The sequence below is a fragment of the Puntigrus tetrazona genome, unplaced genomic scaffold (genome assembly GCF_018831695.1).
Source record: "Puntigrus tetrazona isolate hp1 unplaced genomic scaffold, ASM1883169v1 S000000616, whole genome shotgun sequence".
Classification (NCBI taxonomy): Eukaryota; Metazoa; Chordata; class Actinopteri; order Cypriniformes; family Cyprinidae; genus Puntigrus; species Puntigrus tetrazona.
In genome coordinates, this window is record NW_025048246.1 from 222,165 (window position 1) to 238,242 (window position 16,078).

The following is a 16,078-nucleotide window of genomic DNA, read 5'->3' on the forward strand; positions in this document are numbered from 1 at the left end:
AACCACGAACCATAAAAGGGAATCGCGCTAAAACCAGGTCGTAAAACCACGCATCCTCCGCACCCGGACCATAAAGGCAATCGAGATGGTCAGCAGAAGCGATGCAGAGCGCCCGCAAAGTCTACCAAACATTCTTAGGGACTGTCGCTGCAGTGAGCTCGGCCAATCCGAGTACCCACGTCAAGATTGGGATGATTGAAACTGCAACATCTGGTCGACAGCCCGATAACCCGTTCGATGCACTGACCTGGGACCAGTTCTACCAAGCCACCAAGTCAAAAGGTGATGAGACTCCGCCGTGAATCAACGTGTGTTCAGGACAGCATCACACTTTTAACCCCAGGGAGGCTTGCTGTGTCCCAAGACACATTCCTCAAAAGTGCGCCTTTTCCCTTTCGCTACAACAAAGGAACTGCCAGGACACACGTCAAACTACTAAATGAACAATCTAAATGCCTTCCTTTCAAACAAATATAGGTTCATTTGTAAATAACTGTTTAATAAAAGTTTTGGGGATGTATGTAGGAACCACTATATAATCTTCAAATAATCCGCTAACAGATAGCGTTCCATAAAGCGCTAGATAATGCATGTTTGGTGTCAAGTTGAAGCTGATGATGTTTCCAATATCGTGGTGAATGAATAGGTATGTTTGTTAAAATGCACAACAGTGTATTCTATTTATAAACTTTCGATAAGAAACAGAAGTGCAGAATGTCAGTTCTAACTGGGATAAAGTATGCACAAAACCGGAGTCGAAAGCAGGCGTGGACCGCCCCTCGACCTCGGGATTGGACAACTGCCCAGGGCACGGCCCAAAACTTGCACCTCAAAGCGCGGGAACAGAGCTCCCTCATCGAGTTGAGAAGAACTTCTTGGAACCACCGGGTCGCGGGGAATTCGGTCGCTGCAGGAATTGCCACGGAAGCGGAGAAACTTCAGAACTTGGAGAGTTAGAAGACTCTGAACAAGAACGACCCGATACCCTCGACTCCGGTCCGCTCCGTCACCTCACTCCACGGACACTCACTGCCCTTTCCATAACCAACCCGGTTCATCCAAAGCGAACCACCAAGCTAGAGAGACTCCATTCAAACGGCCCGGGAAAGCCCGATCGCGTCATCCACGGACGAGCCTGACCAATCAGCAAGCCGGGATTTCCCCAGACAAGCCGTGTGGTAAAACTACCTTTTCATCTCTTGACTGAATCGGCGCAGACACATATAAGCAAAGCTAAACCTAACTTTGCTTTGTTGGTGCTCTTAGTGCGATCTCAGAACTAGCTAACAGACTTTGGACAGACAATTATCCATTTTCCCTTCCAACCCATGAATGTGTGTGTGAATGTATGTGCATGTGTGTGTGTGTGTATGTTTAGTCTTCTCAGCGTAGTCTTGTCAACTAGTAGGTACTGTTTAATACATTTTGTTTCATTATTACGAATTCTCGTTAGTGTTTTATGTGACTGGAAAGTTAAACTCATGCCCAGATCCGTTGCTACCTGCTCGAGGTAAAGCGAAGATCAGATAAGCGAGTAAAGTCAATTGATTTATTTTGCTGATCACAGAGTAAATTCATATTGGTAACATACATTTAAATTGCCCTAAAACACTGGACGTATTAGGTGATTTAGGGTATATTTGAATTACATACTAACGTGAATCTTTTAAGATTAAATTCCCAAAACTTGAATTAAGAGCGAATTCAAATGATAATTCATAATTATCAGAATTAATTAATTAATAATAGGTGAAAACCCTACATCACCTGATCTCGTTGGAGAAGTACAGCCCCGCACCCGTGTCACTTGCATCAACGGCAAGCAATAACTGAGACGAAAAATCAGGGGCAGATAAAATAGGAAAGTTAACCAGGAGGGCTTTGATTTTCTCAAAACTCTCTGACACGCTTCAGACCATTTAAATGGAACTTTCGGGCTGAGGAGGTCGGTTAGAGGTGAAGCTACAACAGAAAAATTCTTACAGAAATTTCTGTAATATCCCACCATACCCAAAAATCGTGAAGCTCACGGCGTGTATTTATTGGGCACCGAAAAAGCAGTGATAGCCTCCACCTTAGACTCAACGGACGAACTTGACCACCGCCAACAATCTTTCCTAAATAAGTTACCGTGGCGCGACCAAATTCGCATTTAAGCTAGATTGACCGTAAGATTCGCACGAGACAAGCGATTAAACAACGTGTCAAGCTGCTGTATGTGTTCTGACCAAGACTCGCTATAGACCACTAGGTCATCCAAATAAGCCTCCTCATTATGCATGCCTTCGATGACACGGTTCACCAACCTCTGAAAGGTTGCGGTGCATTTAAGTAAACCGAAAGCCATGACCGTATAGTTAAGGAAATGGTCAGGTGTTCTGAACGCAGAGAGATCTCTTTCGCGCGCTCAGTCAAAGGCACCTGCCAATACCCTTTAAGCAAGTCGATCTTAATCACGAACACAGCGTTTCCGACCACGATCCACGCAGTCTTCCATGCGAGGCAAAGGATAACTGTCTGGTTTTGTAACTGCATTAACGCGTCTAAAATCAGTGCAAAAACGAAATGAGCCGTCAGATTTTTACTAGCAAACAAGGTGAGCTCCATGAACTAAAGCTCGGCTATATCGTTTTCTATCATGAAGGTCACCTCTTTTTCAGCTGCAATTGTTTTTCAGGACTTACTCGAAATGCGTGCTGTTTAATAGGCAATGAATCGCCAACATCAATATCATGTTCCATCAACGAAGTCACGAGAAGGGATGTCAGAAAACAAGTTATTATAAGTCTGAATGACATTAGTCACGTCAGCGCATTCAGCAGCAGTCAGATGGGAAAGAAGCGTGTCAAGATTTCGGATCACCTCAGAATTTTCAACCTTCCCACCACCAGCTCAGCAGAGGGAAAGTCAATATCATCCTCAATTATGATCGAGACACAGGTGCTATTAGTATTAGAAGATAATGGACAGGTCAAAATTTCAGCACTAGACAGCGTCTCATCAACAGGTGAATCAGCACTGAGCAGCGCCTGTTCTTTGATCACCGAGAAGAATCTGTGGGTGAAACCGTTAACATAAAAGACTTCTGTCCAAACAGATCTGGCTTTCGCTCAAAATAAGGTTTTAGCATATTAATGTGACACAAAGCGAGTCTTTCTCTTTCGATCGGATGTCGATATTACGTAGTTAAGTTCACTCACCTTCTCTTTTACCTGATAAGGACCGAAGTAACGGGCCTGCAGTGCAGATCCTGATACTGGTAACAGCACTAGCACCCTATCACCAGGAGAAAAACTACGAAGTTTAGCACTCTGATCGAAACGTTTTTCATTCGCTGTTGTGACATCTTCAAATTCTCTTTAGCCAACTCACATACACGGTGCAGTTTTAAGCGGAACTCTGAAACGTAGTCAAGGACATTGTTTAGACTCGAGTCATTAGACCAGTGATCTTTGATCAGCTTCAGTGGACCACGAACAGTGTGTCCAAACACCAGCTCGTTAGGACTGAAGCCCAAAGACTCCTGTACTACCTCCCTTACTGCAAACATAACCATAGGCACTCCCTCATCCCAGTCTTTCTGAAACTCTAGACAGAACGCACAAAGCATTGATTTTAAAGTCTGGTGGAACCGTTCGAGTGCTCCTTGGCTTTCTGGATGGTAACAACTAGAAGTGCAGTGTTGAATATGCAACTGATCCAGAACTTGTTTAAACACACGAGACATAAAATTCGTACCTTGATCTGATTGAATAGTGCGAGGAAGGCCAAACAGGAGAAGAACTTAAGAAGCGAGCAGTAATTTTCCGTAAAGGTATTACCTCTGGAAAACGTGTAGATGCACACATTATTGTCAGTAAATACTGGTTACGGACTTAAATGCGAGGCAAGGGACCGACACAGTCGATCAGCACTCTACGCAAATGGTTCACCAATAGCTGGAATTGGATACAGCGGAGCAGGTGGAATGGTTTGGTTCGGTTTTCCAATCTTCTGACACACATGGCAACCGGCAGTAACTTGCTACATTTTTTTAAACCAGGCCAGAAAAAATGTCGGACACACGATCATCGTTTTATTTACTCCCAAATGACTGGCAAATGGACCGTCATGTGCAAGTCTCAGGATTTCAAAGCGATATGAGGAAGGAACTACTACCTGCTTAACACTCTGCCATTCATCATCAGCAGCAGCAGTATTTGAAGGTCTCCACTTCCTCATCAGCACACCATCTTCAACAAAGTATCCTTGCGATACACTCTCAAGTTGCTCAACAGGAACAACAGCTTCAAAGAGGGTGACATTTCCTTGTCTTTCCTCTGCTCAAAAATAAGCTGCTCGCGTGACAGAGATAATTTAACAAGCCCCAAAGAAGGTTCGTCTAGCTTCTTGTGGTGATGTCCAAACCAACAGAATTTGAACACTTCACTTTCCCCAGATCTGAACTCGTGAGAAACATATCACTCAGATCGAATTTACACCCGTCTTCTGACTTCCCATGGCTTTTCTCTTTTAATCTCTGTTACATAAGCGCGAGTAACAGCGCCTGAAGAAATACCTCGGGATATTTCCGAGCTAATGCATCAGGAGTAATGCAGGAAAAGGAACACTGGTTACCTCAGGGCTAGCACCACCTATAGGCTCAATCATATTAAAGTCACAGATACACGTAACACCCATCCATACAGAATGAAAAAAAAAAAAAAACCATGGGAGAAACCAGACTCAGTTGGGGCCCGTTCTCCTCTAACCGGACCTTAGCACTTAACTTCCAGTTCAATTTTAAACGCAGCTGTGTCAGATAGCGTAAATGACTTTCTTTTTATTTGTTTGTTTGTTTGTTTGTTTGTGTGTGTGTGTGTGTGTGTGTGTGTGTGTGTGTGTGTGTGCAGGATCTGGTCATCGGTCCACGGTGCGCATCTAGGTGTTCTGGTCTCTGATGAACATAATCTCTGGGTGCTGATCCACCATCTAGTCTGGATACAAACTGTGAAACAGATTAAGAAAGAAACAGGACTAATATTAGCGTAGAAGCCATTCTTTCTATGATGTCACAAGTACATTGTGTTTTAGGAGTAGTGTTCCCGGTTCCAGCGGTTCTAAGTAATGCAGCCTAAAAATCCTTTAACAGATTTGAATAATAAAAAGTGTGTTGGTGTGTTATGTGTAGGCTAGGTTAAAAAGATGTGTCTTTAATCTAGATTTAAACTGGCAGAGTGTGTCTGCTTCCCGAACCGAGTTAGGGAGACTGTTCCAGAGTTTAGGTGCTAGATAGGAAAAGGATCTGGCGCCGCATGATCGATTTTGATATTCTATTATCAAATGGCCAGAGTTTTGAGAATGCAGCGGTCGTGCAGGACTATAATGTGATAAGAGCTCACTCAAGTATTGAGGAGCTAAACCATTCAGGGCTTTATAGGTAATTAATAAGATTTTAAAATCTATCCGATGTTTGATAGGGAGCCAGTGCAGTGTTGACAGAACCGGGCTAATATGATCATACTTCCTAGTTCTAGTAACGACTCTAGCTGCTGCGTTTTGGACCAGCTGAAGTTTATCAAGTGTGCAGAACAACCACCCAATAAAACATTACAATAATCTAACCTTGGCGTCATAAACGCATGAATTAACATTTCTGCATTAGAGGTTGAAAGCATAGGTCGTAATTTGGATGTATTTTTAATATGGAAAAACACAGTCTTACAGATGCTGGAAACATGGTTGTCGAAGGAAAGATTGCTGTCAAACGGCACACCTAGGTTCCTAACTGATGAAGAACAATTAACAGAGCAGCCATCAAGTGTTAGACAGTGTTCTAGATTATTATATGTGGCGTTTTTAGGTCCAATTATTAGCACCTCCGTTTTTTTCAGAATTTAGCATTAAGAAGTTACTCATCATCCAGTTTTTTATATCGACTATGCATTCTGTTAGATTCTCAATTTGGTGTGTATCACCAGGCTGCACTGAAATCTAGAGCTGAGTATCATCAGCATAGCAGTGAACAGCTAACACTATGTCTCCTGATAATATATCTCCCAGAGGTAACATGTATAGGTTGAAAAGTAACGGTCCTAGCACTGAGCCTTGAGGAACTCCATATTTCACTTGTGAGCGATATACTTCCTCATTTACTGCTACAAACTGATGATTTAAACCATGCTAAGGCGCTTCCTCTAATGCCAACATAGTTTTCTAGTCTATCCAAGAGAATGTTGTGATCAATAGTATTGAATGCTGCGCTAAGATCTAATAGCACTAATAACGAGATAAAACCACGATCCGATGATAGAAGCAGGTCATTAGTAACTCTAATGAGAGCAGTCTCAGTACTATGGTGCGGTCTAAAACCTGATTGGAAATCCTCGCAGATACCATTTTTTTCTAAAAAGGAATACAGTTGTGAGGATACTACCTTTTCTAGTATCTTTGACAGAAAAGGGAGATTAGAAGATTAGTCTGTAATTTCCTAAGTCTTTGGGGTCAAGATGTGGTTTCTTAATAAGAGGCTTAACTACTGCCAGTTTGAAGGTTTTGGGAACATATCCTAATGACAATGATGAATTAATAATGTTCAAAATAGGATCTATGACTTCTGGAAGCAAATCTTTTAATAGTTTAGATGGAATAGAGTCTAACATATATGTTGCTGGTTTAGATGATTTAACAAGTTTCTATAAGTCTTCTTCTCCTATAATAGAGAAAGAGTGTAATTTTTCCTCAGGGGATCTATAGCTCACTAACTGATGTGCAACTGTAGCTGACGGCTGCGTAGTTACAATTAAAAAGATGAAAGAAAACAGTTTGTCTCCTTCCTGACCTGGTGTTACGACCCCACGTAGGTCTAGGGGTACAGGGGTATAACATTTAAAAGATAGACATTAAAAACGTGCGTATAGTGTGTAGGACAAAGACAACCGTGCAAACTAATGTACAAGATAATAATTTTTTTATTTGTGTAGGTGATGATTAAATACACGCGGTGCAATGGTGATAGAACAGAAAAAGAAAATGGTATATATACACGTACAATATTTACATTATTTACAGAAACAAAAAAACCACAAGGCAGAAGGAGAGGGAAGAAGAAGAGGCGAGGCGGTGCTAAAGTAAAGAAAATAACTCAAAACCGTCTCCAGCTATTTAACTTCCCCTAGACTATCTACCAACACTAATTATTTGAAAATAAAAATGTCTTCAGCGTCCGTGGCGCCCCTAACTTAACTACGCTCTCTGATCAAAACAAAAGTACATGGGGTGGCACGCGCCCTAACCTAATGTACTATACAAAGTAGATTCCTACTGTTGTGTAAGTCGTGTGCGTTCTTACCTGTCCACTTCTCCCGGCCTCACAACACACAGCGAATGACAACTAACAATATGAGTGGAAAAGGAACGGAGAACAATACACAATAACGAACATCAAACAATGCAATATACAATGACAATCAGTATTCCGAAAAAAAGTAGCGAGCAAGCGGCAAAACAAAATGGGGGCTTGTGGGTGGTCTGGCGGGCTCTTTTATTTGAGGTGGTTTGGAATGATTGGAGACTGCGGAATGGGTGGCGTCAGCGCTGATGATGATTGATGGGTGGCGGGAACCAATGACCGGTGACTGAGAGTGTAAAGGCGGAGAACAGAGAGGGAAGAAAAAACACCACGACAAAGCGAACACGTAACACCCCACCCATAAGAACAAACATATAACAATATTGTTTGTTAACAATCCTAACACCATCCAAAAACAACTAAACACATCTAGAAAGAGCATCTGCCACTACATTGTCTACTCCTTTCTTGTGGCAAATTTCAAGATTATAATTTTGTATGATCAAAGCCCAGCGCATAAGGCGCTGATTCTGATTGTACATGCGGGACAGGAAAACTAAAGGATTGTGATCTGTGTAGACAGTAACAGGAACAGAACTGGATCCGATGTAAACTTGAAAAATTGTAGTGCTAACAGTAGCGCAAAGAGCTTCTTTTTCGATGGTGGAATAGTTGAGCTGGTGTTTATTAAATTTCCGAGAAAAATAACATACAGGATGTTCAAGCGCCACTTTGGTCTTCTTGGAAATGCGGCACGGCACCTCTGGCACTCGCATCGACTTCCAGTTTAAAAGGGAGCGAGAGGCGTCTGGAGCAGCGAGAACAGGGTACAGCATAACAACGCTTTGATATTCTCAAATGCCTGCTGGCACTCAGATGACCAAGCGAATTGATTGGTTGGACTAAGTAAATTTGTGAGGAACAGGCCACACTGGAAAAATTCCGACAAAAACTGCGATAGTATCCAGCCATGCCTAAAAATCGGCGTAACTCGCGTCTGGTGGTAGGAACAGGAAACTCGGCTATGGCGGAAACTTTGGCAGCAACGGGGCGAACCTGACCTTGACCAACTTCTTTACGAGAGTAGGTAACTGTTGCTTGACCAAATTCGCATTTGGCTAAATTTAGGGTGAGTGTAGCTTTGGCAAGTCGTGTAAAGACAGTGGTTAACAACGAAATGTGTTCTGACCATTCAGACGAGTACACTACCAAATCGTCTAGGTAGGCATTACAATTTGAGACACCTGACAAAACTGTATTCACCAACCTTTGAAATGTAGCTGGTGCATTGCGCAACCCGAAGGCCATAACTTTATATTGCATGAAGTGATCTGGTGTTACAAAGGCAGAAATCTCTGAAGCTCGTGGAGTCAATGGCACCTGCCAGTAACCTTTCACAAGTCTTTTAGTGACAAAGCGGGCAGCCCCAAGGTTGTCCACGCAATCTTCCATACGGGGAAGAGGAAAGCAATCAGGTACCGTAACAGCATTAACCTTACGATAATCCGTGCAAAAACGAAACGTTCCGTCTGGTTTAGGCACAAGAACACACGGAGAACTCCACGGACTACAACTGTGAGTAGCTAGGTCATTTTCAACAAGGTATTTGACTTCCTTCCTCATAACAGCTCGCTTTACGGGTTAATGCGGTAGCGTGTTGTTTGATAGGGAGAATTATTGACATTTATATCATGTTGTAACACTGAGGTCTGCGTAGGGGTGTCATTAAATAGAGTGGGAAATTTGTGAATTAACTGTATAATGTCACGTTGCTGTAACTCAGACAAGTGAGAGAGAATTGAAGGCAACTTCCCCAGCATTTCTGAATTGCTTAGCCGGGCGCACTGTTGAGGAGCATTTCGCAACACAAGGCCATCCTCATCAGCAGCAGATACCAGAGCAGGAGATGTAACCTCGCCAACTACAGCGACTGAAGAAACAACAGGTGTAGCTGCCACCTCATCAGCTTTCACTTGTGGAGACTCTCTATGATGATCGCCTTCAACATGTTTATGTGACACACTCTCGACTGGCGTTTCCTTTCAGAGTCACGAATTACATAGTCTGTCTCACTCAATTTCTCTTGCACAACGTAAGGACCAGAAAAGCGGGCAGACAAGGCAGACCCTGGGATGGGCAACAACACAAGAACTCAGTCACCAGCTTGAAAGAGCGCGGGACAGCCTTAGAGTCATACCGTCGCTTCATCACGTTCTGCGCAGGCTGTAAGCGACTCTTTTGCCAAATCGCAAGCTTTATGTAACCGTTCTCTAAACCGACTATCATAATTGAGCACATTAGTCTTAGGGCTTTTCTCAATTTCCATTATGTTTTCTTTTAACAGTTTGAGTGGTCCTCGAACCGTATGACCGAAAACAAGCTCAGCAGGACTGAACCAGAGTGACTCCTGCACCGTTTCACGGACTGCAAACAATACCAATGGGACACCTTCATCCCAATCCCTATTCGTGTCTGCACAGTACTTTTTTAACATGGACTTCAGAGTTTGGTGAAACCGTTCAAGTGCGCCTTGACTCTCGGATGGATCGCGCACTTGATATTCGATGGGTGATGGAAAGTGATTTTAAAACCTGATTAAATATCTTAGACATAAAATTGGTTCCTTGATCAGTCTGTACAATTTTCGGTAAACCAAATGTAGCAAAAAACTTTATCAAGGCTTTGATAATCACAGGAGCAGTAATTTTGCGAAGTGGAATTGCCTCTGGGAATCTTGTAGCAGTGCACATGATTGTTAACAGAAACTGATTCCCTGACTTTGTTTTTAGGAAGCGGGCCGACACAGTCAATAATAACATGTTCAAAGGGTTCTCCGAGACCTGGAATAGGAGAAAGCGGGCGGAGGAGCGACCTGATTCGGTTTCCCCACGCTCTGACAAGTGTGGCAAGTTCGGCAAAATTCCACGACATCCTTCTTTAATCCTGGCCAAAAAAAATGTCTAAGAAGTCTATCATATGTTTTCGTGATACCAAGGTGCCCTGACAACACATGATCGTGCGCTAAACACAAGACATGCTGACGATAAGCAGAAGGAATAACAATCTGATACCACGATATTCCAGTCAGCGTCAGTTTCAGTATTGGAGTACCATTTGCGCATTAACAAGCCGTCCTCCACAAAATAAGCAACCTTTTCCTTGCTATCCTTTGGAGAGACAGCAGATTGGAAACATTTAGCCAAAGATCCGTCCTTTTTCTGCGCAGCGATAATTTGTGACCGAGACACAGGTACATTTAGAAAATCACCGTCTAATTTCAAACTTATTGTCTCTGCTTGTCGTTTTCCAAAGTAACATTCTCTACTTTTCCACATTTTCAGCAAGCATAGGAGCTAAAAATGATTCTGACAAGTCAACAGAATCGATCATCTTCCGTGACTGGGCGCGTCAAAGCGCATGCGGGGAAGACATCAGGGTAACTCTTATACAACTCATCCGGGCCAGAAACACTACAAGGATGATCAACAACCTCTAAAGCTGGCATTACTTTACCACCCGCTAAATCATTGCCAGAATGAACGAAACTCCCTTAATAGGAAGAGAAGAGGCGAACAGCGACCGACACAAACCCAGTAACTAGCTCACATTGCAAGTGTATTTGGTGTAAGGGTGCCTTTACGAACCCCATTTCAATTCCTTGCACTAAAATACTCGACCCACAGAATGACTGATCCGACAAAGGTAACGCACTTTCGACCAAAAAGCGAGTACGCGGCTCCCGTATCTCTGAGCATCTGAATTTCCGTTGATCTTGGGTTTTCCAGAAAATGAAATTAACCCCTTACACAAGAGCGACATAGCTAGGGTCAGCACAATACTCAACAGGCGACACGTTACTAAAACCAGGGACAGAATTTACAAACCCCACACTTTTAGGCGGTGGTTGTTGTTGCTTACGCTTTAATGTCACACAATCTGCTATTACATGCCCTTGTTTATGGCAGTAAAAACATTCCCTCGTCTCTCTAGATTGCAGAGACACCGGCTTCCACAGGAAGGCTGGGACTGAACAGCAGGATTTTTATCTGACCGCGCGGAAGTATACGCTCTTGTGCGTAAGCACAAACTCATCCGCAAACACTGCTGCTTGCGACAACGAAACTACTTTCTGTTCGTTCAGGTATACAACGACACGTTCGGGCAAACAATCTTTAAATTCCTCCAACAACATTAATTCTCTTAACGAATTAAAGTCTGCTACCTTACTCGCGTTACACCACTTATCAAAGAGAATGCCTTTCTCGCGCGCCAAACTCAACAAAAGTCTGACTGTTCTGTTTTTATGATTTCTAAATCGCTGTCTGTATGCTTCAGGTACAAGCTCGTAAGCACGGAGAATGGCTGATTTAACTGTCTCATATTGTAGACTCTCCTCTAAGGACAACGTTGAACAAACCTCCTGTGCCTTGCCAACCAATTTGCACTGGAGAAGAAGGGACCAAACATCTTTCGGCCAACAAAATGAGGATCACGTCGTTCGAAAAGCGCTGAAATGCGTATCAACCTCAGTCTCCTAAGCGGAGGCACTAACGAAATATGCTTGCTTCGTCAAACATGGGTGAGGATGGATCAACAACTGGAGCAGAAACAGAATACTGCACAGTAACTCTGGCAGAACTCTTAGAGTCCAACTCGAGCTGTCGCAGCTTCACCTCTTTCTCAGCCTCGATCTCAAGCCTGCGGTTTCGAGCCTCAGGTCCAACTCAGCCTGGCCAGCGCCTGAGCCCTTTCCTGTGCCTCATACTGTAAGCGGGCCAAGCGGACTTTCAATCGTCCATCCTCCTTGGACCCAGCAGAAGTAGGAGAAAGCGGGTAAAAAGCGGCAAGACAGCCTTGGCCTCGGCGTCCGCCTCAACCTCGGCGTCTGTCTCGCTCTGCCCTTCCTCCAAGGAACAGGCACTAGGCGGTTGCGCGTCAGCACCAAGCGACCAGGTCTCTACAACATCGGCGCCAGGCATCACAAAAATCCTCAACTCCGTCAATTTGTCGAATATCATTCTTTTGATATTTTTCTTAAAACTTGTCTTACCACAGGAATTTTATAATAGTCTGCAATTTTTATTAAATCATCTTTTCTACAACTGTCGAATTGTTTAATGGATGGGTTAGTAATAAATACTTCCAAATCAAATGAGGCCATGCTTACTGCCAGTACCAAACACACACAGAGAGCGCAACACTACACTACACACTACCGCTTCCAGACCTATCTGAAAGGTATCACTTTGCCACAACACAACCTGCACGCACAGCTTCTTAATGTCTTGGGATGGGTTTTAAAGATCCCGGACGAGCCCCAAAAAATGTTCACGACCCCACGTAGGTCTAGGGGTACAGGGTATAACATTTAAAAGATAGACATCAAAAACGTCATGTATAGTGTGTGGGACAAAGACAACCGTGCAAACTAATGTACAAGATAATAATTTTTTTATTTGTGTAGGTGATGATTAAATACACAGCGGTGCAATGGTGATAGAACAGAAAAAGAAAATGGTATATATACACGTACAATATTTACATTATTTACAGAAACAAAAAACCACAAGGCAGAGGAGGACGGGAAGAAGAGACGAGGCGGTGCTAAAGTAAAGAAAATAACTCAAAACCGTCTCCAGCTATTTAACTTCCCCTAGACTATCTACCAACACTAATTATTTGAAAATAAAAATGTCTTCAGCGTCCGTGGCGCCCTAACTTAACTACGCTCTCTGATCAAAACAAAAGTACATGGGGTGTACGCTTCTAACCTAATGTACTATACAAAGTAGATTCCTACTAAGTCACGTGACGTTCTTACCTGTCCACTTCTCCCGGCCTCACAACACACAACGAATGACAACTAACAATATGAGTGGAAGGAGCGGGAGAACAATACACAATAACGAACATCAAACAATGCAATATACAATGACAATCAGTATTCCGAAAAAAAGTAGCGAGCAAGCGGCAAAACAAAATGGGGGCTTGTGGGTGGTCTGGCGGGCTCTTTTATTTGAGGTGGTTTGGAATGATTGGAGACTGCGGAATGGGTGGCGTCAGCGCTGATGATGATTGATGGGTGACGGGGAACCAATGACCGGTGACTGAGAGTGTAAAGGCGGAGAACAGAGAGAGGGAAGAAAAAAACACACGACAAAGCGCGAACCACGTAACACCTGGGCACTAGTTGGTCAAGTTGGAACTCTAAGACTATATGCCATATTTCTAGATAGAAGAGCGGCACCACCCAGGAGGGATGAAGACCATCTCTTTTCAACAGGTCCATCCAGAAACTGGGCACCACTTCGACATCCAGCCATTGAGACCCAGCAGTCTGCTGTAAATCTCATCACCCGGTAGGCAAGGGAGGACCAGAGCATATTACATTGTCCGACATCGTACTAGCAAATTCACACACAAAATGTTCTTTACTTTTTGCATTTCTTATGTAAATTATTTTTCATTTCTTATGTTTATGTTTTATTTTTTCTTTTCAAAAATATTCTTTACTTTTTGTAATTATTATTTTTATTTCTTATGTTAATGTCTCTAAAAAGCCACCAATTTGTGACTGGTTATTACAAAAACATTTTTATTATTATTATTATTTTTTTATATTCTTTACGTTTTTGGATTTTTTTATTTATGTTAATTTCACTAAAACATACCACAGATTTGTGACTGATTATTGCAAAAATATTCTTTACTTTTTTCAATTATTAATTCTTTTTATTTCGTATGTTAATGTCACTAAAAAGCCACAAACTTGTGACTAGTTAATTTTTTAAATATTATACATAAATATGCTTTCCTTTTTAAAAATAGTATTATATATTATTTTTTCATTTCTTAATGTCACTAAAAAGCCACAAATTTGTGACTAATTATTATAAAAATATTGTTTACTTTTTTGTAATTATTATTTTTCATTTCATATGTTAATGTCACTAAAACTTTGTGACTGATTATTTCAAAACTATTCTTTACTTTGTTTGTACTACTACTACTACTACTACTACTATTTTCTCTGGAAGAAAATAAATAAATAAATGAATGAATAAACATCATCACCCTATCTCTAAAGGAGCCCAGCCACCCCTACGGAGAAAGCAATTTCGGCCGCTTGTATCAGGATCTCATTCTTTCGGTCATGACCCAAAGATCATGACCATAGCTGAAGTAACATTGAATATCAACCATTAAATGACAGACCAGTACAGCGACCGCATTACTGCAGAAGCTGCACCTGTCGATCTCTCGTTCCATCCTCCCTAACTCCTCCACCTGAGGCAGGAGCTCCCCACCAACCTGACTGAGAACCATTGCTTCAGGCTTAGAGGTGTTGATTCTCATCCCAGCCGCTTCACACTCAGCTGCAAACCGCCCCAGCGCACACTGTAGGTCTTGGCAAAAAGCAGAGGCGCTATCCTGTGATCGCCAAAACAGACCCTCTCAGCCCCCAGCTGCGCCTAGAAATCCTATCCATAAAAATAATGAACAGGACCGGTGACAAAGGCAGCCCTGTCCGAATCCAACATGCACTGGGAACAAGTCTGACTTAATGCCGGCATCAATGCCTGCTCTGATCATACAGGGACCGGACAGCCCATAACAATGGGCCTCTTAACCCGTATTCCCAGAGCACCCCCCAAAGGACACCACAAGGAACCCGGTGGAATGCCTTCTCCAAATACACAAATCGCATGTGGACTGGTTGGGCAAACTCCCAGGAACCCTCCAGTATCCTGAAGAGGGTATAGAGCTGGTCCAGTCTTCCACGTCCAGGACAAAACCGCATTGAAGCTGAGGTTCCACTATCGGACCAGTTCTCCTCTCTAGTACCCTGGCATAGACTTTCCCAGGGAGGCTGAGGAGTGTGATCTCCCAATAGTTGGAGATCACCCTCCGGTCCCCCTTCTAACAAAGAGGAACCACCACCCGGTCTGCCAGTCCAGAGGCGTGTCAGCCAAGACAGCCCCACAACATCCAGAGACCTGAGGTAGTCTGGGCGGATCTCGTCAAGCTTCTCAACAACCTCAGTGACCTCAGCCAGGGTGATGGTCAGTGCCCCCTGGGAGGATTGAGGAGATCCTCAAAGTATTCCTTCCACCGCCCGACAAATTCCCCAGTCGTGGTTGCAGGTGAGACCTGCGCGGGACAGATTTTTCAGTCCCGCTCCGCAAGGATTCTGTCCGCTCCATAACAATATAGATTTTTTTTCGCTCCAGCCCGCAATATTCAAGTTTTGTCCCTCTCCTGCCCGCATGTAAACATTAAAACTGTGTACACATGACGCTTCAGACCTGAAGTTCCAGAATTGTGGCTGCTGTATGCGAGTATTTTGCTGCATTTGTCGCAGCTTCGCAAAGGAAGGTGCTTTCCATACCGTCACATACTATAGAAAAACATTTCCAAATATCGGATTTCCCTTTGTTTGGCTTTGTAGTTCTGTATGTTCCTTTCTTTAATAATGAACTAATATATGTAGCACTAAAGCGCTCCACCTGTGTCATGCTCTTCAGACATTTTGCCTCGGTGTGGGTCTATGGTCTTTGTTCCTCGCAAGAACCACGTGAGAATTTACGTTATTTTGAGTTGTTCTTGTTGCTTTTGTGCAGCAGATAAATAATATTTTATTTCTTTTTAACAATTTAATTTTAAGATATTTCCATTTTAAGAGTCCGCAAATAATTTTATTCTCCATAACCCGCGCACACACGAGGACCTTACGCCCGCACCCGGCGT